Consider the following 12,312-nt stretch of genomic DNA (forward strand, 5'->3'; position numbering starts at 1 on the left):
GAAAAGTTGTACGAACAGGGAGAAGGTGTCATATCTCTGCTTATACAATTTTATTAAACAATGTGTTTCCATCTGCTAAATCCAATCTTTACATTGTAATTGCACATAACTGGCATGCTTCTTCTTTCCCTTGCATGTTTATTTTTTTCAGAATATGTTCCTGTTTTCGTAACTCTAATTCCTCGTTCTTTTCCAAACTGTTTGACCACCTGTCGCTTTCTTTTTCACCTGTCGCCTTTCACCTGATTGCTGAATCACCTGTCGCTTTTCTTTTTCAGGCCCTACGCCCTGCTGTGTCGCCCCATTGCTTTCAATCTGCGTCGCGCAAACGCACTGCAATCAGGTAATCACAAAATGAAGCGTGTCGCTACTGTTTACAGCAGTCGCCCACGAGCGCGCGTCAAAACACCCGTTCTGCCTCAAAGTGTCAACAACGCAGCACCCTTTCGTCGCATCGCTTCACTCGTAGCGCTCTTTGCCTACGGCCACGGTTCAGCACACTTTCGGTTCACGCCCCCTGGCCTGCCTCCCACTACAATCTGTGTTCGTGAGAAAGTCGAGTTGATAATTAATCGCCTGCTTTGATCCTGCCTTTTGAACAGCGGAGTTGTTTGAAGCTTTTCGTTCCGCCTTTTCGCGTGACCAGAAAACTAAGTTGAGCCTAATGCGTGCAACGCAACAACTCGGCCTCTTCTTCATCTTATGAATAATTATGAATAAAGACAGTTTGCTCTTGGCAACATACATTCGAGAAATGAGGCTATTTACAGCAATTTTTTTTTTGTATCGCCTAGTAATCTGACGGATAATAAGGCATGTGGCCAGCACAGCTATTAAGGTTGACACTGTGGATGTGCAATGTAGGCGTTTCTCCTATGCGTGTGTCTTCTGAAGAAAACGAAATAAAAGCGCAGAACCATATGGCAGAACTCTTTGTATGTGTGTGTACATGCGCTAAACATCAATTCTACGTGTTACCTCCGCGTCATTTTATGCGTTTATTTATGTCCATGTTACCGAATTATGTTTGGTCCTTCTCGTGAACGTATTTCTAGCCAGAAAACGTCATGTTAAATTGTTATTGATGTTAACCGTCTGTGACAGAATAAATTTTTCTAAACACAGATAAACGGAAGAGAGGACAAAAAGAAAGAGAGAGAGAAACGGACAGGAACGGAGAGAGGGGGGGGGGTCATGTTGAGTAAGACCTTGGTTTTTAAGACTATGCTAATTAAGACCATGCTAAAACTCTAGATCGGCCACAAGCTCCGCCGTTAGTCCAGCCTTCAACCACCGGTGCAAGTTGCCCGCAATTCTTGTCAATGTCCCCATGGAATCCTACACAGGGTGTGTTTCAAAACTCGCCACAGACGGTAGAATAGACCGCTAAGCGGACAGCGGGCGTATTAGTTCCAGTTCCCACGGGCGAATGGTGATGGGTGTCAACCAACCAAAGCCGACAACGAAGCGAACCTTCACCTCGATGAAGTCTAGATGGAAGTCGGAGCTGCAGCGAATGATTCGTTCGATGAAGTCCGGCACATACGCTTCATGTTTAGTGTAAGAAGTTCTCTAAGAGCGATGTCGTGACATATATGTATACAGTGCGGACGCCCTAAAAAGTCGTCTTCGCGACAGAACTTATAAAAATGGAGTAGCCGAGGGTATATAAACGCCAAGCTCTCTACAGCGAGCTAGTTAGAACAGAACAGAACAGAACAGAACAGATCGTTTATTCATTCTTTTATTATGTTTTACGTTTTGTTCCACGGTTATCTCTACAGATACAAAAATAATCGTTGAGTTAGTTGTGACTTACGTGTAATTCAGGCCCCAGACATACAAGTTCTCATAGGTTGTACCATTTTAATCGCGGATATAGCTCTGATGCGCTTTTTGATTGTGGGGAAGGGACATATGGTGGTAAAGCCGGAAAGCAAACGTGCGAGGAGTGAGAAAAAAATACAGAGACAAATTCGAACAACGTAGACTACACGTGGTGTCATTAATATGTCGTGCGCTATTATTCTTGACAGTTCCACCATTTTCCCTTTATTATCGCAGTGCCCTTGAAGAAAAAATAAATTTTGGGGATTTTTTTAATACTTTACAGCAGCTTTGATCGTGAAAACTTATACTTCATGAAATCGCTGCTGCCTTGACTCCCAAAAGCCAGCTGACGTTACTACAAATAAATAAATAAATAAATAAATAAATAAATAAATAAATAAATAAATAAATAAATAAATAAATAAATAACTGTAGCAGGAGGCTCTCTCAAGTCTATCATGGTGTACTGTAGTCGAGAGGAAATGAGAAGATCTTGGGATGAAGTAAAAAAGGTATACACTAATATAGAGAAGCACAGCGGTGCGGATGAGATGCAATCACTTCCACCCCGATCGAATTCAGCGCGAAAGACGAGAGCGTGAATTTTACATGAGTCGGTTATTGCGAGCGTGGCTATGTTCGGACCAGTGTGATTGGATCGCGGAGACCAGGACAGAGTTGTGTGTTCTGTCATTGACATGCGTGATTGTGTACGCGTGCGCAGGGCGTACCAGAGTGCGTGTGTGTCCGTGAACGTGAAAGATGGGGGGTGGGGGGTGATAACTCACTTTCTCATTTTGCTCACAGCACGATGCCGCTCGAGGGTGTCTATTCCCGCTGATTCGCCACGAAAAAGAAAAGAAGAAAACTGAGGAAAAACTAATCTGAAGTGGGGGGGGGGGGGGGGAGGGTTCAAAAACCGTTTATATGTGTTCGCACGTTCGTTTCTGTGCGTGCGTGTATTATACGTATACACTGTAATGGCGAAGAACGACAACGGGGCTCTGGCGCGAGAGCAGGATGCGCGAAGAAGGGAAGAACGAGGTTGAGAATAAGAACAGCCGGCCCACGAACGGGCGTTGTCTCTTGTTTCTCTGTTTCTTCTTCACAATGGCGCAGTCTACGAACTATCAACCGTAAGTGCGCCCTCGTGGCTCACAGGCGCTGCGGACCTTCCCTCCAAGGAACGATTATGCAGCCCGTCTCGCTACTTCTGCCGGAAGCACCTGTGCCACCATTCAAGGACGGCGTCCAGGCCTCCTCAGTGGCTCAAGGGCAGGCTTTTCCCGGTGCCGCCACGACAGTACATGGCCTACCGTTGCTGGGAATGCCATCCACGCTTCCCGCAGCGACAACGGCTTACTCGGTGCTCCATCGGCACCCGAGCCGCTTAGGGGTGCTGTCCAAGCTCCCTCGGACAAGGGTCCCTCCTCTGTGAGTACACCGATTGTGTCCAACTCCTCGGACGTCACCACTGGCTCCACGCGCGGCTCGCCCGAGAGCGCCGCCGAGCTTTCCGCCACCATCGCGCGACTCCGAGTCACGGTGAACGCCTTGGCAGCGTCAATCTCCGTGCTGTGTCCTGCCGCCTTGCCAGCGCTGCACTCACTCAATGCCGCGTTGGCCGCCGCCGCCTCGCAAGACCATGAAGAGAGCTCACCCGAGAGCCGCAGAAAGCTCCTGAATGCCCTCACGGAGCTCTCATACCAACTAGGCTGCTTGGCATCGTCATGCTCCGGAGTTTCGGCTGCCGTATCACCATCACCGGCTGCCGACGAACTACCGGAGTTCCGCGGCTTCCAGGACGACGCCGACCAATGGGTGGCCACCGTCAACGCTCTAGGAGCTCGTCAAGCGTGGACGGACCAACGGAAATGGTGCGTGGCCATTGACCGCCTTCGGCATGCTGCCGCGGCGTGGCATAGATTCGAAGGCGTACGGCAGCAGTCCTGGGCGGAGTGGAGCTTCAAGCTCATTGCTGCTTTTGGCCGGACACCCTCCAACTTCTATGCGACCACCGAGGCCAATCTGACCGTTACCGAGGATGGAGCTCAGGAGGGGTTCCACCTCGGGGCGGCAGCTCGGGCGTGCAACAACCTGCCCTCCAGCGGACATAGAGCTCGCGAGGCGCAGCGCCCCCCTGGTACAGCTGTACCCTGTAGCTGCTCCGCGGACAGCTTTACGGAGTGCCCTGCGGCAGTCATCCACAGTAGCCGCAAGATGTCCTCCTCCCCACAGGTGTCAGACTCCGCGTCGATACCTGCCCCACAACGACCCTTGACACAGACCAAGACCGTCTCCGAGCCACAGCAGCCGGCGAGCCGGCCTCCAAGTTGGCCAGTGCTAGAGTGCCTGGAGGCGTCGGCCTACTGTGTGACGACTTTACCTCCCTCGCTACAAGCCGGAGACGATGCACTAGCCACCACTTCCGGTTTGGCCAACCGACAGGAGTCACATAATCCCCGGACGTCGCCGCAGTCATTGACCGAGTGGGATGACTCTCGCCGATTGCCAAGTGCCGGCTCCATAAAAGAACCTGAAATGCCTATGCCCATGCCGCCTGTAATCGAGAACCTACCGGTGCAGCCCATGTTTGCACCTGATTACAATGGGTTTGACCAGGATGGCTTGACCACACGTCGCACATTGTCAAGAACCACCAGCTCGTTCACCAGTAAGATATCAGCGATACCGCAAGAGCACGACTTGCCTCACAAGCCAGTACGTGAACTCTGCTCTGCGATGCCACAGATGTCTAGTGGAACATCCCGTCGCCCCTTCACGCACAGCGAACGGCGCAGAAGTCCCCGCTCAGTGTGGACTGTCGTGGCACTGCAGCCCAGATGCGCTGCCGTGTCTTCCCAACTGCGACGGGATAGTCATGATGATCTGCAACCGATGCGACAACTCCGCATCAGCCAGTACCACCTGCTAGCTCCATATTCTACAGGTGACCACATGCATTCACAGCGTGGAAGAGACCTGCAACGACCACACCGGTACAGCCAGTGTCGTCCACCAGAATGTTTGGCAGCTCAGCAGGACAAGTCACGGCGTATACAACACCGACCACCGCGACACAGTCAATGCCGCCCGCCTGAACTACGTTTGGCACCTCATGAAACGAAGTCACTGCGTGGCCGAGATCGGCCACCTCGATGCAGCCAGTGCCGCCCACCAGAGACACTGTCGGCAGCTGCGGCCGCTCGCAGTCGTGGCCGAGTGTAATGGCGAAGAACGACAACGGGGCTCTGGCGCGAGAGCAGGATGCGCGAAGAAGGGAAGAACGAGGTTGAGAATAAGAACAGCCGGCCCACGAACGGGCGTTGTCTCTTGTTTCTCTGTTTCTTCTTCACAACACATACAAAAGAAAAAACATCAGGCATTTCGGGTCGAGTAGTATACTCCTTGATCATTGGCGTAGCCAGGAGGGGGAGGGGGTGTGAGAAACACAACCCCCCCCTTGCCAAGAGGATGATGATGATGAAAAACATTTGTTATAAAAGAAAAAAAAGAAAGAGAGTTTGGGGGCCAAAGCATGACCCCGGTACATGGTCGGCGTCCCTAGTCCGGGACACCGCATGACGAGGCCCCGTCTCGCGCCCGTCGCACCAGAGCCCGTTGCGACTCCAGTGAGGAGCAGTTGAGGAGGGCAGTCTCCCATGCCTCTCGTGAAGGGGAAGGGGGCAGGTGGGGATTTTTAGTACATGCCCACACCATGTGGAAGATATCACAGGTCTCCCCACAGTGTGGGCACCGCCCATCCGTGTTCGGATCATAGTGTTTTAATATTGCAGGACAGAGTAGAGTACCTGTCTGCAGGCGCCTTAGAGTGCGCTCATCCGCCTTACTCAGCCCCTTTGCAGGAGCCGGGAAAACGCGGTGAGTGTCGCGATAATACGCGAGAATTTCTTTGAACCGCAGCAGCGGCGTATTGGCCTCCGAGTCATAAGAGCCAGGGTGAGGAGCCCGGTGGGTAAGCGCTCGGGCGGCCGCGTCAGCGGCCTCATTACCTCGTAAGCCCTGATGGCCAGGAGCCCATATAATTCGTTTTGGGGTCGGATCAATGGCAGCCCGTTTTAGAATTTGGCCGGCTAAGGGGGATATCTCCCCTGCCAAGTAGTGAGCACATGCATTACGGGAGTCCGTGATGATGACTTTCGAATTGGGATCCGCGGCAGCAAGCGCTATCGCTACTTCCTCAGCTCGCTCTGAATTTTGTGCTCGGAAGGAGAGCCCATTGACGTGTTTTTCCTGGTGAATTACAGAGGCCGTGTAAAATCCCTTGGGCGAAGGCCCTGCTATGTCCACGTAGAATACACCAGGTCGGGAGCCGTGTTGTCTTTCAAGCGTCCGAGCCCGCGCTTGTCGTCTGCTTTCGTGCGTGTGCCTATCCATGTTACTGGGGAGCGGAGAGACCGAGAGCATATGGCGCCACAGTTCCGGAATACGCTCCGCCTCCTCTGCAGGGCAAACGTGTTGGATCAGTAATCGGTTTAGCAGGCGGCGCCCGGGGGCCGTCTGCATGAGCCGCGTATATTGATTCACAAGGTGGGCCTCCCGCAACTCCTGGTAGGAGTTGAGCACACCTAACGCTCTGAGTTTGGCGTTGGAGGTGGCCACAGGGAGATCCAGAGCTCGCTTAGTCGCCTTACGGATGATGGCATCTATTCTGTCGTCTTCGTGCTTGTTAGTGCGAAGGTATGGGACGGCATAGAGTATCCGGCTAGTCACGAAGGCATGGGCGAGCCGAAGCGCGTCCCTGCCCCGCAGACCGCCCCGCTTGTTGGAAACGCGGTGGATCATGCGCCCTACCTGTTCGCCTACTCTCCGAAGTTTCGCAATAGTGGAGTCCGGTCTGAGTCTGTGGTGAATGAACAGGCCCAGAATCCGAAGCTCCTCCACCTCTCTGATGGGAACCCCGGACAGAGAGACGTGTATGGCTGATTTATCTCTTCGTTTCGCTTTAACATGCAGAAGCTCTGATTTGGTTGGAGCACACTGGAGTCCACAATCGTTGGCATACGCCTCGACTATGGATGCGGCCCGCTGAAGGCGTTCCTGCATTTCGCCATTGCCAAGAGGAGTATGCTGTCGAGAGGTATCGCTGACAACATAGCAATACAGAAGAACGCAAAATAAAGACAGAACGAGCTAATGCTTTTAGCGAGTCATTACAGAGCACAATTCTTAACCGGCACGTGCCCGCTTGTTGGTACATATCAGGACCACGAGAAGACGTACACCAGAGACCCAGGAAAATATGTTTTGAAGATAGCGTAGAGATATGAGGGGAGAACGAGACAAAAGACTAGCAGGCGGGAAAGAAAAGCGTGCGACAGAAAAACAAAAAAACTCACAGGGTTCTTTAAGCGTTCGAAGGCGAAAGCCGTCTTCTTTTTCTGCTCAGCCGATGTATCGATCCTCCGCCGCCCCCTCCGAAAGCTTTCCACTCCTCATCTTGTTTTACACCGCCTCCATGATCGGCCCACCTTTGACCAAGCGACGATGTCTGGTGACGACGTCATCACGAGACGTCACGTTATGTGACGACACGATGACGTCACAAATTTAGGCGAGCAAGGCGTTACGATGACGATTTTTCGCACCACTCGTGTTGACGCCGCCGGACGCCGCCGACCGTCGAATTCTTTTTTTTGCGTTTTGTAAGGCATCCAAGACTTTCGCCTTGAAACAAAAAAGAAACTGCATCGAGATTGAGGAAGGAATTAGCGCTCATACCGAATTCCGAAGCGCGCCAGGCAACGCGCGTGCCCTCAGTGAGCAAATGCCGGCAAGAGAACCCAATTCTAGAAAATCCCATTAGGAGGCGAGGGGTGGTCGCAAAGAAAGGAGATGCAGCAAAGAAAGGACGAGGCTCGCGCAGCGTCTGTCCGGTTCAAAGAGACCCGTCAGCGAAAGATGACCGGGCGGTGCGCAAACAGCGTTTTCGAAAGGAACGCGGCAGAGGTTGTGTGAGGCAGTTCGAGCCCCACGCGACCTCCAACCAGAGACGCAAAACCTTCGCGCCGTTCCGTCGCCCACCATACGCCCACGCGGTTAGCGGCCTACCTTTGGTTGTTGCTGCTGGAGCTTCTGCATTCTATAGTCTGTACCAGCGCGGAACCCCCATCCCCCCTCCAAGTGCGCGTCCAATATGCACTTCAATTCCTTCCCCCTTTCCCTCTCTTGTTCTTTTTTTACAGGCCGGTTCTTTGATGTCGGTCATCATATACTTTGCTCCCTCTCCTTCGAACTATATGTTTGTATATTTTAACGCGACAGCGTTAAAGAGCTCGTTTCGCAGAAATTCCGGTGTCGGCCTCGCTGTCAGTGTCGGCGTCGTTGGTTGTGAGTGAAAAATCATCATATTGTCCGTGACTGAAAAATCGAGAAAGATGCAAATAAAATAAACAATTGAAAATTCGGTTCGAGCGAGAATCGAACCAAGGCCTTCTGCGTGGCAAGCAGGTGTTCTACCGCAGAGTCATGCTATTGCTTGAAACGCCGGCGCCGGTAAAAACACTACGTGAATGTCACGTAGTGGAAGGAGTCTCCTTAACGCATGTAATATCGCGTGGCAGAAGCGTAGAATCGCGCCAGGCGTCAAAACATGTGAATTACGCATCGAGTGGGTGTTTTAAAGGCTCGCCTATTACAAAGTGCTCAGACATACTTAATCATCATCAGCTGCAAAAGCATCAACAAAGCTAGCAGCTGCGTAGGTTCGCGAGCTGCCTTACGGACGCGTAGTGGGCCCTTCGCTGATCCGCAAAAGGAAGAATTATGGCGCAGTGGGCACTTAACTATTTGCAGTAGGTGTTCTAGGATAGTCTGAAACGGCCAATGTTACGCACACAGTCGTTTGTTTCCTTACGGCACAGTTGAGGCATTACCGAGAACCGAAGCTAGGCTAGCAGTTGACAAGGCGATGCGCACGGGGCCCGATTACGCTATCGAGTTCTACTCTTGAAGGCGAAGCTCAAGCGTCCTCCAAGTTTCTTTAGCCTCAAGCTATCTCCTGAAGAATACACGTCGGGAAAGTGTTTCCTTCTGAAAAAAAACAAGAAAAAGAGAAAAACAGAATTCAGTAACATGACATCCTCGTATAAGCATAGAGTTTTCTACAGTATTTACTGGAAGGAACTGGGGCGCTGCGGTCGTTCAGCCAGCATTAGAAGGATGGGAACTGCGTGGATCTGCCTAGTCTTCGTGCTTGCGGCTTCGAACGCACTTTTGTGGCTTTATTTATTGTCGTGTATCGGCTTTCGTTTCAGATGAAAGAAAGGCTCGTTGTGAACCTCGTGAGCTGATTTGAATAGATCAGCCCAAAGGGGTCAAGGTGGTGAAGTGTGACTGCTGAACTTTTTACTGAACTTGGTCTTACGACAAAGCGGCTGCATGCCCAACGGATCCACACGGAGCCGAAAGAACGAAGCTTAGGCAAATCCACGTAGTACCCATCATATGCATGCTGGCTGATGCGCCATGCGTTGCAGTTCCCATAAACACTAGCTCCAGATTTCCCTCTAGTGTCACTATTACGAAACTCTATGGCATAGGCTACATGCAGACTACTGCCGCAACAAACCGTCACACTGCTCCGCATCGAATGTAGCTACGAATTGTTTCAACCAATCGGAATATTTTCAGTAAACGTGATTACATATTTACGATATCACTGAGGTATTACGATGCTTGGCAACCCAAGTGTAAAAAAAGAAAAAAAAAACATGCGAGGTCTGCGCTGAACGCGCAGCAGTCACAGCGTAAGATGGAGAAGTGGCCTTCATAGACCCCGTTGTAAACTTTCTTAGATCACGTTGTAAATCCTGAATAAAATAAAACTCATATAAAGAGGAGTGAACGGTTCACGGTTACGAGTGTTACAGAATAGAAATGATGTCGGAGTATAAGATTAGTAAAGATAAGGGTCAGTTAACTGTCAGGATAATTAATAAAAATAATTTCATGAGTTCGTTGAAAGAAAAGACTCCCTTTTCTTCCTACCCAAGTGAACCCAAGTGAGTCTAGCCAAGTGAACCAAAACTTCGCCATGAGCTATGGGCTAGCGCCATTAAACACGCTTAAATGGAACATTAAGGCCGTCTAAAGTTGTTTTTTTTTTTGCTTCAGTAAACGTTATGCTGAGAGAGTGTTCTGCTGTGGCAGTACGTTACATTAAAGCCTGAGAAAAAACTAACGTTCGTTATTCTTTTATTGTTTTGCGCGAATTTTCGTAAAGTGGTACTGACACCAATTTTAGAAGGCGAGTTTACTCTACTATACAAATCTCCTGTATACAGAGACGGCTCTGCGCAAGCGTGAAGCTCAGGAAGCGCTGACAAGATATTTTATTTTGACATTAACTCTTTCCAGCACGGTGGTCACCCACGGTAACCACATTTTATTCTTTTTTTTTTCACTTTAAGCACACGATCCCCTCGCGTCAGATTTTATACCGCACGTTTCTAAAGCCTTCAACATAGTGACAGAGATGATGCCACTTCCTTTGGACTTCAGTGTTACGGGTTACATCTGTTTTCACCCGGGTGCCGTCGCCTTCAAGGCGCGCTACACGATGGACCCGAGATATTTTTACAGAAATGAAAGTATGTCCTGTTCTTATTAAGTTGACAGCTTAGGACAACACGTTGTATAAGTAGCTAATACCAAGGAATCCAGAAATTAAGAGCTGTACTCAGTCAGCACAGAGCACTGTGTCGCTGAAGTTGGTGGTCACCTGGAGCTGTAGTGACCACCGTGCATGAAGGGTCGTAGAAGGCTGGTAATATATTATTTTTTTATTGGTGCTTCGAGGAGAAGTTTTACAAAATACTTTAATGAGCCTTCAAGATTGAGATGGATGCGTGGTATATACAATTTCCCCGTGCTTCTGCAGGGAAAAAAACACTGTTTTGCAGCCTTCCACCAAAACTGACTGGTAGACCCGTACTGCATGGTGGTCCCCTGAGGTGACCACCTCATATCTTTTGAACTAAAGGTGCCAATTCTTCTTTCTTTTTTTGTTGTGAGAAAATCATTTTCTCAAAAAGAATTCGCCGTTTTTTGTATGAAACTTTGTTTCCTGCCAAAAATGCAGTTCTGTACATGAAAGAGTTAAAGTCGATCTTCCCATGGCGCATCTACTGACATCGACGCAATCGTGACGTCAGGCTACAGTGACAATTCTGGTGACTTGACGCACCATTATGGCCAGTTTTGATGATTTCAGGTACCAAAACATTCAAAATGGCGGCTCGTGCGTCACCAACGGAGCCACGGAGCGGAGCGGCCTTGGAAACGTCACGTCATCTTGCGCGACCACGTGACGAGAAGCTCATGCCGCGTTGGCACATATACCGCCTCATACCGTGTCAGGGTACATTAGGAACCAAAACTTGCTTTTAAAACATGCTACAATTACTTTTTTCATGGTGCACTCACGCTTACCAGTACGTTTGCTGGGCTCCTGAGGTCCCTGCCTTTCATTTGACGCAATAAGACGACGACTGAAAATTTACCCCTTGAAAAGTACCCCTTCAACTGTCAAGACATCTATTGCATTAGCACGGCTATCAAAAGTCCGTAATGCCTGCGACAATTTTTTTTCGCGCCGATGGACTCGGCATGTAACCTTTTCGCAATACATCTACAGAAACGGTGAGCTCTTTTTTTCTTCGTGCAGTTACTGATATGTCTTATCTGACGCCTTGAAACCTCTCGAATCCGCCTCGAAAAGACGACTTGCCATAGAACGGATTGACAGAAAGCGAAGAAGCTCGCACGCTTCCAAACTTCCAAAGAAAGAAATGAAAAAGAAAAAAGATATGGCCGCTCTTATACGCCCTAATTTTGTGCTTCGGACTCAAGACTCTACTACATCGCTCTACTACAATCTGCGCGGGTTAGAAGAGTTGGAAGAAAGCAACGTTAGGCGTTTTTAGCGCCATTTTGTTGCCAACACTTTTCAAAGTGTCAGCCGGCGTCGTCGTCGTCTGCTACACGGTTCCGGCGACAGCAGACGACGTCCGAGTAACAGGCGCACTCCTGCCAGGCCTCCGAAAGCACTGAACACAGGACGCCCGGTGGCCGAGCAATAAAAAAAAAATAATAAACCGAGTGCTACACCGGAAAGAAAACGAGCAACCAACAAATGACGAAAGACGAGACCTGCGAACGCTCCTAAAGAAACAGCAAACGTTAGAAACTGGAGCCCCCATCTCGCGAAATAAGTAAGAGCCACGAAAACGGACGATCGAAATTGAACGTTCATTTCGAACGTTTCTCGTTCGGCCGTTCAGGAAAGCAGGAGGGGGGGGGTCTCTTCACTTCATGGTAGCCGCCGCCGCTACTATATCGTACTTTGTTCGATAGATCTTTCCCGATATCCCCTCGCTTGTCCCTGGAAGCGTTTCGTATGAAGAGAGACACCACGTGCTAGGGAAGGAAGGGGGTGTTCGCCTACGTATCTGCCGCGGG

The sequence above is a fragment of the Rhipicephalus sanguineus genome, chromosome 4, assembly GCF_013339695.2.
Source record: "Rhipicephalus sanguineus isolate Rsan-2018 chromosome 4, BIME_Rsan_1.4, whole genome shotgun sequence".
NCBI classification, from domain to species: Eukaryota; Metazoa; Arthropoda; class Arachnida; order Ixodida; family Ixodidae; genus Rhipicephalus; species Rhipicephalus sanguineus.